Source organism: Microtus oregoni, unplaced genomic scaffold (assembly GCF_018167655.1).
Source record: "Microtus oregoni isolate MIOR12 unplaced genomic scaffold, Mior012 000019F_ref0000042, whole genome shotgun sequence".
NCBI lineage: Eukaryota > Metazoa > Chordata > Mammalia > Rodentia > Cricetidae > Microtus > Microtus oregoni.
Genome location: NW_024543078.1, coordinates 35,106,558 through 35,119,055, shown reverse-complemented (window position 1 = coordinate 35,119,055; position 12,498 = coordinate 35,106,558). Strand labels below are relative to the sequence as shown.

Genomic DNA, 12,498 nt, shown 5'->3' with positions numbered 1-12,498 from the left:
CTGCAGGCCAGCCTGGGCTATATAGCAAAATCTTGTCTCATAAAGACAACAAAAGGGCCTGGAGAGATGCGGTGGCAGAGGATCTGAGTTCACTTCCCAGCACCCACACCGCTGCTCACTAACACCCGTAACTGACACTCCCTTTGGCCTCTGCGGTCACCAGACATGCACAAGCTGTACAGATGTACATACGGACAAAGTGCCCATACACAGTAAATAATAAAGTAAGAAAGTAAGGTGGAAGGAGAGGAGGAAAGGCCGATCTCTTGGGCTCAGGAGGAGCTAGCAGTAGAGGTTGTGTCTGGGATGGGCAGAGCCCTATGCTCTGTCCCCAGCGCTTGTGCAGTGGCTGACTACAAGACTGGACTGGGAGCAGCCCTGTGGGCTGGGGACAGCGCGGTGAGGAAGAGCGCTGGCTACTCTTGTAGATGGAGCCTGTGACCCTGATCCAATCACCAGCTCACAACTGTCTCTAACTCCAGTTCCAGGGGACCTGCTGTGTTCTTCTGGCCTTGGAAGGCAGTGGGAACACGTGTAGTGCATAGACATATACGCAGACAAAACACCCATTTACATAAATAATAAAAACATTTTAAAAAGATTTTCTAAAAAAAACCAAAGATACTTAAAAGCATCAAAAAATGGTAAAAAAGCCAGGCGGTGGTGGCGCACGCCTTTAATCCCAGCACTCGGGAGGCAGAGGCAGGCGGATCTCTGTGAGTTCGAGACCAGCCTGGTCTACAAGAGCTAGTTCCAGGACAGGCTCCAAAACCACAGAGAAACCCTGTCTCGAAAAACCAAAAAAAAAAAAAAAAAAAAAAAAAAAAAGAGTTGTGGCTCAGTAGTAACTGTGTCCAAGACCCTGGGTCTCAGCCCAGCACAGGGCTGGGAGTTAGAATTACAGTAAAAAATAATGTGCCGAGTTAGGTCTGGAAAGATGGGTCAGTGGCCAAGCGCACTTCCCAGGCTTCCAGGGGACATTCAGCTTCCAACACACATGACTGCTCACAACCACCTGCGGCTCCAGCTCTAGGGGATACGGTGCCCTCCTCCAGCCTCCTCTGCACTGTGCACGCACGCTGCACATACTTACAAGCAGGCCCGGCACTCACACACATAAAATAAAAGTAACAGCTGAGAGTGGTGATTCTAATCTCGGCACTTGGGAGGCAGAGGCAGGGGGATTTCTGTGAGTTCGAGGCCAGGTGGGTCTACATAGCCTGTTTCAGGCTGGTCTGGGCTACATAGTGAGACCTTTTCTCAAATAAAATCTGCGAAATAAAAACAAGTTAAAAAAGTTTTTGGCCGGGCGGTGGTGGCGCACGCCTTTAATCCCAGCACTCGGGAGGCAGAGGCAGGCGGATCTCTGTGAGTTCGAGACCAGCCTGGTCTACAAGAGCTAGTTCCAGGAGAGGCTCCAAAACCACAGAGAAACCCTGTCTCGAAAAACCAAAAAAAAAAAAAAAAAAAAAGTTTTTGTAAATTTTAAAATTAAATTAAAAATTTATATAAACCTCATCCACCAAGAAGGGCTTCCAGCCAGGAATGGTGACTTGTGTCTGTAATCCCAGTTCGTGGGAGATCCAATCCTTGTCAGGCTGAGGATCATGACCTGGTCATGTCCTTTGAATGCCTTTTTCCTTAGAAGCCGAGCCACGTGCAAAGCTGACAGTTCAACTTCAGCCTCATGGAGATGGCGGAAGTGCAAGTGATGGGAAGGAATGGCCCCAGGACTGAGGTGGTTTGATTTTTCTGCTCCATCACCAACAGCGAAGTGCTCTGTCTGGAGGGTTGGCTGCCTTAGGATGCTACTCCTCAGAGAGAAGCCTGGCCTCAGCAGGGGACGGAATTCTTCCAGGCGCCTGACTCTTGGGAAGAGTTATCTGCAGGCACACGTGCCTCTGTGCAGAGAGTACATGCGCTCTTGGTTTTGTTTAGTTTAGAAAGAGGCTCTCTGTGTGCTGCACGCTGGCCTGGAGTTCTTGGAGCGAGGGATCTTCTAGTCTCTGTTTCCACAGTAGTCATGCCACCTGGCTGAAACCTTGTTCAAAAAGCACTACATTAAACAGTGAATTATCAAGAAAAGGATAAAATTACAAACAACACATTTATTTATTTATTTGGGATTAACCTTTTCCCCAAATGGGCTTCAACCCTGGTAGATGAGCACGTCCGGACTGGACTCTATCCCCCATCTAGTCCACACTGACTTTTGACTTGCTTGTTTTTTCAAGATGGCGTTCTTTGTGTATCTGTCTTGGCTGTCCTGGAACTTGCTCTGTAGACCAGGCTGACCTGGAACTCACAGAGATCCACCTACCTCTGCCTCCTGAGTTCTGGGATTATAGGCATGCGCCACCATGCTCGGCTTTGATTTATTTTTTTAATTGTGCTAAGATACATAGACAATTTAGCATTTTGAACATCTCTAAACCTACAGTTTGGGGCATTAGCCACTACTTCCCAGGCAGCAGGGAAGAGTTCTCAGAGCAGTCCCATTTCAAGTGCTCTGTGGCCTGTCCACCATCTCCTACAAAATAACCCCTCCCCTGCAGTTTCAAGCCATTGACCCCGCCTCCAGCCTCCCCTGAGATGTGTTTTTTTGACTCCACTGGAGACTTTGTACTTTATCTCGTTTATATCAATTGTGTCTTGGGGATGTTTGAAAACATTAATGGTCTCTGGTGCAAGAGTTATCTAGTCAATCTTGCACAGGGGCTATGAAACCATTCAAGTGTTTGTACATAACTGTTGAAGATTTCATGAACAGCAGTCTGCAGTGGGCCAAGTTACTGTTCTCAGTCTGATTGGAAATGTTTGCCAGAAAGATAAGAAGTCTTGAAAAACATCTGAGGGGGTGACAATCAGCATTCCACTTCTACCCCATTAACCAAGACCAGGATGCGAGGCACTGGTTTCCTCCTCTGCCCCACATCTTGTCCTTTGCCCACCTGCAGATTTACTCACTCTGCCCGGAAGGAGCCGTTCACATTCCTCTTGTTTTTCTCTTGTTTCTTCCTCCTTCCCTCCCCTCCTCTTTCTTTCAGTTAATTTTTTCCCCCTGGCGGTGTTAGGAATTGAATGCAGGGTTCCATGATTACTAAGTAAATGCTTGACCACCGAACTACATCCCTAACCCCGCATTTTCTTTTTATGCCCAATGGCTTTTCTTCATTATCGTCATCATCACCGTCACCAGCAACCCCAGTGCGTTTGTGTGTGACTAGGCACGTACAGGATGGCTTGTGTGCTAGAGGTCAACTTTGTGGAGCTGCTTTCACCTTGAGGTGGCTTCCAGGGATCAGCTCAGATCTTCCTTTCAGGAGTAAAGGCCTTGGCTGACTAAGCCATCTCTTTAACTCCCCAATGCTTTGAGTTTCCCTGTTCCTCTGGAATTTCTAAACTAGTACAGAACATTCTCTTGGCATTAATAAATCCTACTAAACAGAAGAGGGGAGGGTATGCCATAGTCACACGACTTTCCTCAGAGCCTCTCACAGATCTGCGAGGTCCTTTCACGCGCATCCCTACCAGGAGCACCTCCAAAGGCTTCTCTGGAAAGAGCCCAGGGCAACAGTGAGCCTCCTGTCACTGGAGGGAGGCACTTTAGGACCCAGCAGCTCACAGCCCCAGAGATGCAGGTTTCCTGAGCTGGGTGATCACTGGGTTTCCTAATCAGTAAGGACAGAGAAAATGGAAGCCAGAAGGCTCATAGCCTAGTTCTGGGAATAACAGAAACTGTGTTTTCTTTAAAGTGGTGCTACTCAGCATATGGGCCATAACCCCTCAGGGTGTGTGGGTGTCAAATGACCCTTTCACAGGGCGAATATCAGATCTCCTGCAGATCAGCTATTCATTATGATTCATAACAATAGCAAAGTTACAGTTAGGAGGTAGCAATGAAATAATTTGATGGTTAAAGGGTCGCAGCATTAGGAAGGGTTGAGAACCACTGCCTTAAAGGATGGATGAGAGAGACCTTGCTTTGATTTCCTCTCTGGAGGAGTAATTTATTGTGTGGGGGATCTAATCTGACTTCACACCCCTGAGCCTTCCCTCAGCACTCTGAGGTCTGGCATGATTTCCAGTTGCGACTTCCAATCTTACTCACCTTTGCACCCCTAGGGCCAGAGTGTGCCAGGCACTGAGCAGGAAGTAGTGTCTACTTCAAAGGTCTTGCTTTGTAATCCAGAGATCCAGGGAACCTAGCACTTGTTGCCTCCAGGAAATGAGCACACAGCTGTGAGCCATCTTGCGTTTCTCCGTATTTATTAATCTTGAGTCTAAACTGCTCTCTTGCTGCTGCCTGGCAACTCCTCTTCCACAAGAACCTGGCTCTCCTCAAGTTATAGCCACCTGATGGTTCTGGTGGCCAAGAACCAGAGACTAGATAGCCCAGATACCTAGGGTAAAACCAAACACTACTGGTCTAAAAGTGTGTGTATGGGAGTTTTAGCCATCCAACTGGACTTTCTCACAGGCCAAGGGATACAGGGTAAAGCCTAACTCTGTTTCCACATAGAACATTATATTTTCTCCTCATAAAAACAATACTAATATCGGGGTGGACAGATGGCTCCATGGGTAAGAATGCTTTACTGCACAAACATGAAGTCTGGGGTTTGAATCCCAGCACCCCGGCGAAGAGTCTGGCGTGGAAGACAGGAAGATCATGGAGACTTGATGGCCGGCCAGCAAAGCCCCCACGACAAGTTTCAAGTACATTGTGTGTGTGTGTGTGTGTGTGTGTGTGTGTAAGCGCGTGCGTGAGCGGGGTGGTGGTGGTGGTGGTGGTGGTGCACTGTCTCAAGAGCACAAGGCTGATGGCAAGAGGAGGACACCTAACATCCCCGTAACCTATCTTCCCAGCCTCACCCCGAACAGAAGAAATACTAACGTCAAGGCTGGGAACACAGTTCAGCGGCATCTCTAACTTCGTAGAGAAAGTGGGGCTGAGCTGGGCGGTGGTGGCGCACGCCTTTAATCCCAGCACTCGGGAGGCAGAGGCAGGCGGATCTCTGTAAGTTCGAGACCAGCCTGGTCTACAAGAGCTAGTTCCAGGACAGGCTCCAAAACCACAGAGAAACCCTGTCTCGAAAAACCAAAAAAAAAAAAAAAAAAAAAAAAAAAAAAAAAAAAAAAAAAAGAAAGTGGGGCTGAAGGAATAGCTGAGGGTAGAGCACTAGATTCTGGGGTCAGGCTCCAGCACGGCAAGACAAAGGTAACAACAGCGGTATGAGCTCACATCAGGGGCTTTAGAAATGAAAAAAAAAGAATCCACATGTATTCCCACTATGCAGACATTTATTTATCAATCTCTTACTATGTGTAAACAGTGTTCTGGTGTTTTTCTTTTAAAGTTTTGTCTTTTTAAAAAATTATTATTATTATTTAAAATAGCCCCAACTGTCCTCAAACTGGCAACAAAGAGCTGAGATTATGGGCAAGCACCATCACGCCAGACTACATTTAGTTTTGCAATTATCTCATTTCCTAAAAACTCATTTTGCAAATTTCTCCTTGTGTGTGTCCGCTAACTCCAAGCCGGACACGCCACCAGTTCGATTTTCCGCTGCGCTAGCGGTCGACGCGGCGCTGGGGACTAAAAGGTGGTCCGGCAGGGGTAGTGATCTGTGAGACTCAGTCTGGAGATCTGGCCAGCGAGAAAAGCCTGACATTCCCACTGTCACGGGGAGGGGACGCGTTTGCTGAGGACCCCGGCAACCTGGCCTCTGTCGTTCACTGGTCCTCAGGCCCAGCTCGCCAGGCGGAGGACAGCTGTGCAGCCACGCTGGACACCGGCCCCGCCCGCGCTAGGCCCGCCCCTGGGCCCGCAGGACCAATAGGCTCCGGGAATAGCCTCGCGTCTCGCGGCGCGGACCTATCGCAGACGGCCACGACCCTAGAAAGGCTGGGCGCGGCGAGCGGCCACGGGGCGGTGGCTGTGCTGGCGTAGACGCTTCTTGGCCATGGTGGTGGTTGCAGCGGCGCCGAACGCGGCCGCGGCAGCCCCGAAAGTACTGCTCCTATCGGGCCAGCCCGCCGCGGGCGGCCGGGCGCTGCCACTCATGGTGTCGGACTCGCGGGCAGCAGGGTCCGAGGAGAGCGGGGCGCCGCAGGCTCGCAAGCGGCAGCGCCTCACGCATCTGAGCCCGGAGGAGAAGGCGCTGCGGAGGTGGGCCCGGCGGGCGGGCGGCGCCGGGGCGCGGGGTGGGTCGGCCGGGCATGGGACCCGTGTGCTCATCGGGAGGGCTCTGGAGGGTGGCGTAGATTTGTTTCCAGTACCTATTCCTGGAGGGAGGCGCGGAGCCGAGGTGGCAGCCCCTCGAAAGTCTGGAGCTCAGTCTGTGTCGGGGGAGGCTGACACTGGTCAGAACGTGCCTGACGCACAGTCCTCTGCGAATGCTTGCTCTCGGTTGTCGCGGGGCAGGGTCCACTCTGGTTGTCACTGCAGCCGCTTGGGAACTCAACACCGAGTCACCAGCCTCCCGCAGCCTTGAGCTTGGGGGAGGGACGGTCGGTAGCGCCCCAGCCGCCTTCACGGATGTCGCCCCAGCACCGAGCCTGTTGGACGGAATTGGAACCAGAAAGCCGCGGGGGAGGAGGGAAGATGCTTATGACGCAACGGGAATGTGTCAGCCCGGTGGTAAAATGAGACCCACACGGGAGAGACTCAAGCAAGCCTTCAAGGCCCACGGACAGAAAGCTGTGGTTTTGTCCTTTTGAGGAGTCTCAATGTGTTTACCACTGTTTAGCCTTATTCTGTTAAGTCAACGAAAGCACCAGCTGGCCACATTTACAAATAAAGATACCAGAAAGCTGGAGATGACTCAGTTCGTTATTCCTTGTTTTCCTTCAGGAAACTGAAAAACAGAGTAGCAGCGCAGACAGCCCGAGATCGAAAGAAAGCCCGGATGAGCGAGCTGGAGCAGCAAGTGGTGGATTTGGAAGAAGAGGTAAAGCGACTTTAGGCCACGCTTGCTGTCTTCCCTTCCACATCAGGCCCTAGGGTTCCCTGCCCATCCTAAGCTGCTTGCAACCCTTTAGAATACAACTCAAAGTGCGATTTAAAGTTTAACTAGCCTTGCAGATAGGTGGTGAAGGCAGACACTCCTGGCAGCTGATACTAGCGATAGACTGCTCAGAGATTAGCCTGGTCAGATAGATCGTGCTTTAACCTTTAGCACTCCTGGCTCTGCCAAAGGCCCACTAGAGCTGCCCTTCCTTCTAGGGTTCTCTTGTTATCTAATCTGAGCAAGGGCTATTGTTCTTTTGAAAGTTTTAATCACCAGCTGGTTCTTAAAAAAATGTGGGTCATATCATTAGGGTTTTTGTTTTTTTAGAACTATCTTGTTAGGTATAGCCCACCACCCCCACTTTATTTTATATTCAGCAGAGTAATAGGTATCATTAGGACATTTTCAGACAGCTTGCTTTAGTTGATTGTTCTTCCCTGCCATTTTCCCCACACGTGTCCTAGGCTGGGTTCTAACTTGCTGTAAAGCCAAGGATGTCGCTGAGTTTCTGTTCCTCCAGCTGACATCTCAGGTGCTGGGATTACAGGCGTGAAGCATCCATGCTAGTTTTATGTAGAAATGGAGGTTGAACCCAGGGCTTCATATGTGGCACAGCAAGCCCTACCAACTGATCTGTACCACTAGCCACCGGTATACAGTAATTATGAACTGCATAAACATAGGATTTATCAGTTTACTGAGGGTACCGACTGTAGCAAATCACATTTTAGTTGCCTCTTCTGGATTTTCTTACAGAACCAAAAACTTCTATTAGAAAATCAGCTTTTACGAGAGAAAACTCATGGCCTTGTGATTGAAAACCAGGAGTTAAGAACTCGCTTGGGAATGGATACACTGGCTTCTGAAGAGACTCCAGAGACGGAGTCCAAGGTAAATCTCCCAGAACTGTTGTGATGTGAGCAGATGGTGTTTGTGTTCTGAACTTTCTGATCAAGTCTTCCTCTTCTCTTTCCTTCCTTTTTGAGAGTTCTGCTTGTATATCCACCTGCATACCAGAAGAGGGCTCACAGGGTTGTGAGCCACCATGTGGTTGCTGGGAATTGAACTCAGGATCTGGAAGAACAGTCTTAACCTCTGAGCCATCTCTCCAGCCCTGTCTTGTTTTTTGAGAGTCTTTGTATGTAACCCAGGTTGGCCTTGGACTCATCCTCTTGCCTTAGTCTCCTTAGTGCTGGGGTTATAGGAATGAGCCACTATAAGTGACCTGTTTCCTGGACTTTTCCTTTTCTTTCTCTTCTCTCTTTTTTTTTTTTTTTTTTTTTTTTTTTGAGATAGGGTTTCATGCAGCCCAGGTTGGCCCCAAATTTGGTATGTAGCTGTTAATCCTCTTGTCTTCACTCTCCAAGGGTTAAAATTACAGGCATATGCTACTTTATTTGGTGTAGTTAATATAGGAATGGTGTTTGTGCACACCTGTGCACATGTACAGAACTGAAAGGGTGCTGGACATCTTTGCCCTGTTACTCTCCACCTTATTCCTTTGAAGCAGATTGAATCTGGAGCTAGGCTGGTAGCCCGCAGACCTTGGTGGTCCTCTTGTATAGGGGTTATAGGCACAGTTGTCATGCTCCACTTACACTGGTGCTGAACTCTGGTCCACATGTGTGCACAGCAGACAAGCTTATGCTCTGATCACCTCCCAGATCCTTTCTAGAAAGTGTTTTGAAGAGCAGGACTCATAATTGCCTGGTGTGCATTTCCTCACTTTGGTTTTTCCTTCCAGGGAAATGGAGTAAGGCCGGTGGCCGGGTCTGCTGAGTCCGCAGCACTCAGACTACGTGCACCTCTGCAGCAGGTGCAGGCCCAGTTGTCACCTCCCCAGAACATCTTCCCGTGGATTCTGACACTGCTGACTCTTCAGACTCAGAGGTAGAGCTCATTCTGCTATTTGAGATTGGCTCATTTTGTAGTATCCATATGATGTGTGTCTTGCCTACCCAGGCAAATGGAGAAAGAGAAGTTAGTGTTGGTAAGAGTTAGGGGGTGAGCACCAGTCACTTTCCTATCTCCAATAGTTTATGTCATGAAATGGGGAGAAGCTGTCCTGGTGGTGGTGGTAGGGTCCTGTGATCTGAGAGCACAGGCCTAGTTGACATTGTGGAACTCGGTCCTAAGTGGTCCTGGAAGACTTCACAGTCATTCTAATAGTGAACTCTTGTTTTACCTCTTGCAGTCTGACATCCTTTTGGGCATTCTGGACAAGCTGGACCCTGTCATGTTTTTCAAGTGTCCATCCCTGGAGTCTGCCAATCTGGAGGAACTCCCAGAGGTCTACCCAGAAGGACCTAGTTCCTTACCAGCCTCCCTTTCTCTGTCAGTGGGGACCTCATCAGCCAAGCTGGAAGCCATTAATGAACTCATTCGTTTTGACCACGTATACACCAAGCCTCTAGTCTTAGAGATCCCCTCTGAGACAGAGAGCCAAACTAATGTGGTAGTGAAAATAGAGGAAGCACCTCCCAGCTCTTCAGAGGAGGATCACCCTGAATTCATTGTCTCAGTGAAGAAAGAACCTTTGGAAGAAGACTTCATTCCAGAGCTGGGCATCTCAGACCTGCTTTCATCCAGTCACTCTCTGAAACCATCGTCCTGCCTGCTGGATGCTTACAGTGACTGTGGCTATGAGGGCTCCCCTTCCCCCTTCAGCGACATGTCTTCTCCTCTTGGTACAGACCATTCTTGGGAGGACACTTTCGCCAACGAACTCTTTCCCCAGCTAATTAGTGTCTGAAGAACCACCCAGCACTGCCCCTTCCCTTCCTCATTACACTGTCTAGGGGATAGCAGAGAAAAAAATTCCTCTAAAGTATTCTTTTAAAACTTCACAGATGACATCCAAGTATTGTTTTTAAACACCCAGCTGTCTAAGGTATTCAAAAATATTGTAATTCAGAACTACAGCTTTTGAGATTCTTGTTTTATCTTAAAGGTGGTGGTTTTGCCTCACAGTAAAAGGAGGGTCATTTGACAGTTATTTCCCAGGCTGGCTTCAAACTATGTAGCTGAGGCTAGGCTGGAATTCTTGATCCTCCTGCCCCCACCTCCCAAGTGCTGGGCTTACACAGGTGTACACCTCCACACCTGTTTTGTGACATGTCCTTTGACCATTTCTCTTCCCCACTCTTGGCTTCCCAGGTTTCTTTAGTGTACTTCTACAAGCAGACAAACACCAACCTGTGGGGCTTGTTTTTCCTTATGTACAGTTCAAGTGAAGATCAAGAATCTTTGTAACATTATAGGAATTTACTATGTAAATGCTTGATGGAATCTTCCTGCTAGTGTAGCTTCTGGAAGGTGCTTTCTCCATTTATTTAAAACTACCCATGCAATTAAAAAAGCAACGCAGCATCCTTGTTCTGTGATTTCTAGGGCTACCATATTTTCTCTTTATTGTTTGCTAGGGGAGAGTCTGAAGTGAGCACAGCACTTTTTAAAGTCACTGAAAGCATTTCCACTTTACCACCTGCTTCAACTCCCGACTGTCATAACTATCTCTTGAGATAGTTTCTTCAGACCGTTGATCACTATCACAGCTACTAAGTGGCAGAGACAGAACCCTAGCCACTGTTTCTGGTCCTCACCCTCTCCACCCCCATGGTGGTAGATGGATAGGTAGTGTACTGGGTATTAAGATCTCTACCTACTAGGCAGGTGTAGCCACTGAGCTAGAGCCCAACCTCCTTAACTACTGTTTGGGCATCAAATATCAAGAAATGCTATGATCAGGGAGTACCAGATTCCCTGACGTCGACTCTTGACGTAACACCTGAGTAACCCAGGGGGACAGATAATTACAACCTGGAAAGAGGGATAGTGTTACTCAAAGACTGAACAAGATTTGAGTTATGTGCACTTCACAGCTGACAGGTGTCATCCTATGCACTGGGAAGTTCAGTTTATCTCATGATGATCCCCTTTGAAAGGTTTCAATCCCTCATGGAATCTTAGTATAGTGGCTTATTTCACAAGACTGGGCTGGGGGTTTAGCTCAGTACAGTGCTTGTGTGGCATGCACAAAGCCTTGGTTCCATCCTTAGCACCAAAGCAAATGAGCAAATCTATTCAGGAAGAAAAGGCTTGAGGATAGATATAAATCAGCTACCAAACTCCAGAGATAATGACATTACCCTTTACTGTGCATTCTGTCCTGGAGAGTCTCACAAGATGGCAAATAACTTCATTTCACCCCCATTTAGTAAATACATCTCTATTAAGGTTACTTGGGGTGATCAGAGTAAACTTACAAATAGAAGGAGGAATTCTGACAGTTCAGTCAGCGGGGTCAAGCAGGCTACAGTTGCAGACATGTCATACATGACAGACAAGGTCATGTGTTGACTCTTAGGAGAGATTTCCACATGCACACTTTGAGGTAAGTCTGGATGGGACTTGGCTGGTGAGCCCGTCACAGCCCAATCTAGTGCTCAGCAAAGCAAGCTCGCTTAGGCTGAGTGCCAGTGTTATGAACATAAGGACTGCCTGCAGTTGTCCCGTGACTGAAAATATTTAAGGTTTATACAGGCAGGTATGTTTGCTTCTACCCACTGGAGCACAAGTATTTGTAGGTTAAGACTCAAGTCATTTACATTTAATGGCATCACATCGACGAAGCTGCTGCTATGCCAACAGGAGAGAATAGAACAAAGATTTCAGGGTTTCATTTCCTGCACAGATGGCCAAAAATGACATGATTAGCTTTGAGAAACACCTGTTTTCAGTACATGTTCATAATGAAACACCAAACTGACTAGATCTAAAAATTAACATTTTTTTTCTATGAAACCACATACTCTATTAAAATGTAGTGTTACTCCAAATTTCATACCAAAGGTGCAAGCAAAATCCCTGGGACTCACAAAACAGCTGTGCACCTGCTTCCTTGCTTTTCTATTAGATGAGATGGAGCAAAACAGCAGACACATGGCCTATTCTAGGAGTATTTCAAAGTGCCAGTTCAACTCTTGTCTCCTAGAAACTTAAGAAACTCAATCTTTACTCTTTACTTTAGAGATGGTATCTATGTTTTTGTATACATGTCCATATATAGGTATACATTCCCAAAGGTACGGTGTTGGGTCAGAGGTCAACATCACATATCTGGTGCAATCAGTATCCATCTTGAGACAAGATCTCAAATTGAACCTGGAGCTCACAAATTCAGGTAGACTAGTTGGCCAACAAGCCTCAGGGATCCTCCTATGTCTGCCTTCCCAAGTGCTGGGATGACAGATACGCACCTTCCACCCCTTTAACATGGGTGTTAGGGATCTGAACTCAGGTTATCCTGCTTGCAAGCCAAGTACTTTACTGACTGACCCATCCCACCAGACCCTGTTTGTTTGAGACAGGGTCTCATGCAGCCCAGGCTGAGCTCAAACTCAGTATGGAGCAGACAATGGTTCTATACTTGGCATCTTCCATCATCTACCTCTCCAAATGCTGGGATTAGAGGACTGTATCA

The 12,498-nt window shown here is 47.9% G+C and overlaps 1 pseudogene; it reads left to right on the top strand.

Moving 5' to 3' along the window:
- The first annotated feature begins 5,918 nt into the window (after positions 1-5,918).
- On the top strand, positions 5,919-10,385 carry LOC121459778 (annotated as a pseudogene).
- Positions 10,386-12,498: the final 2,113 nt, after the last annotated feature.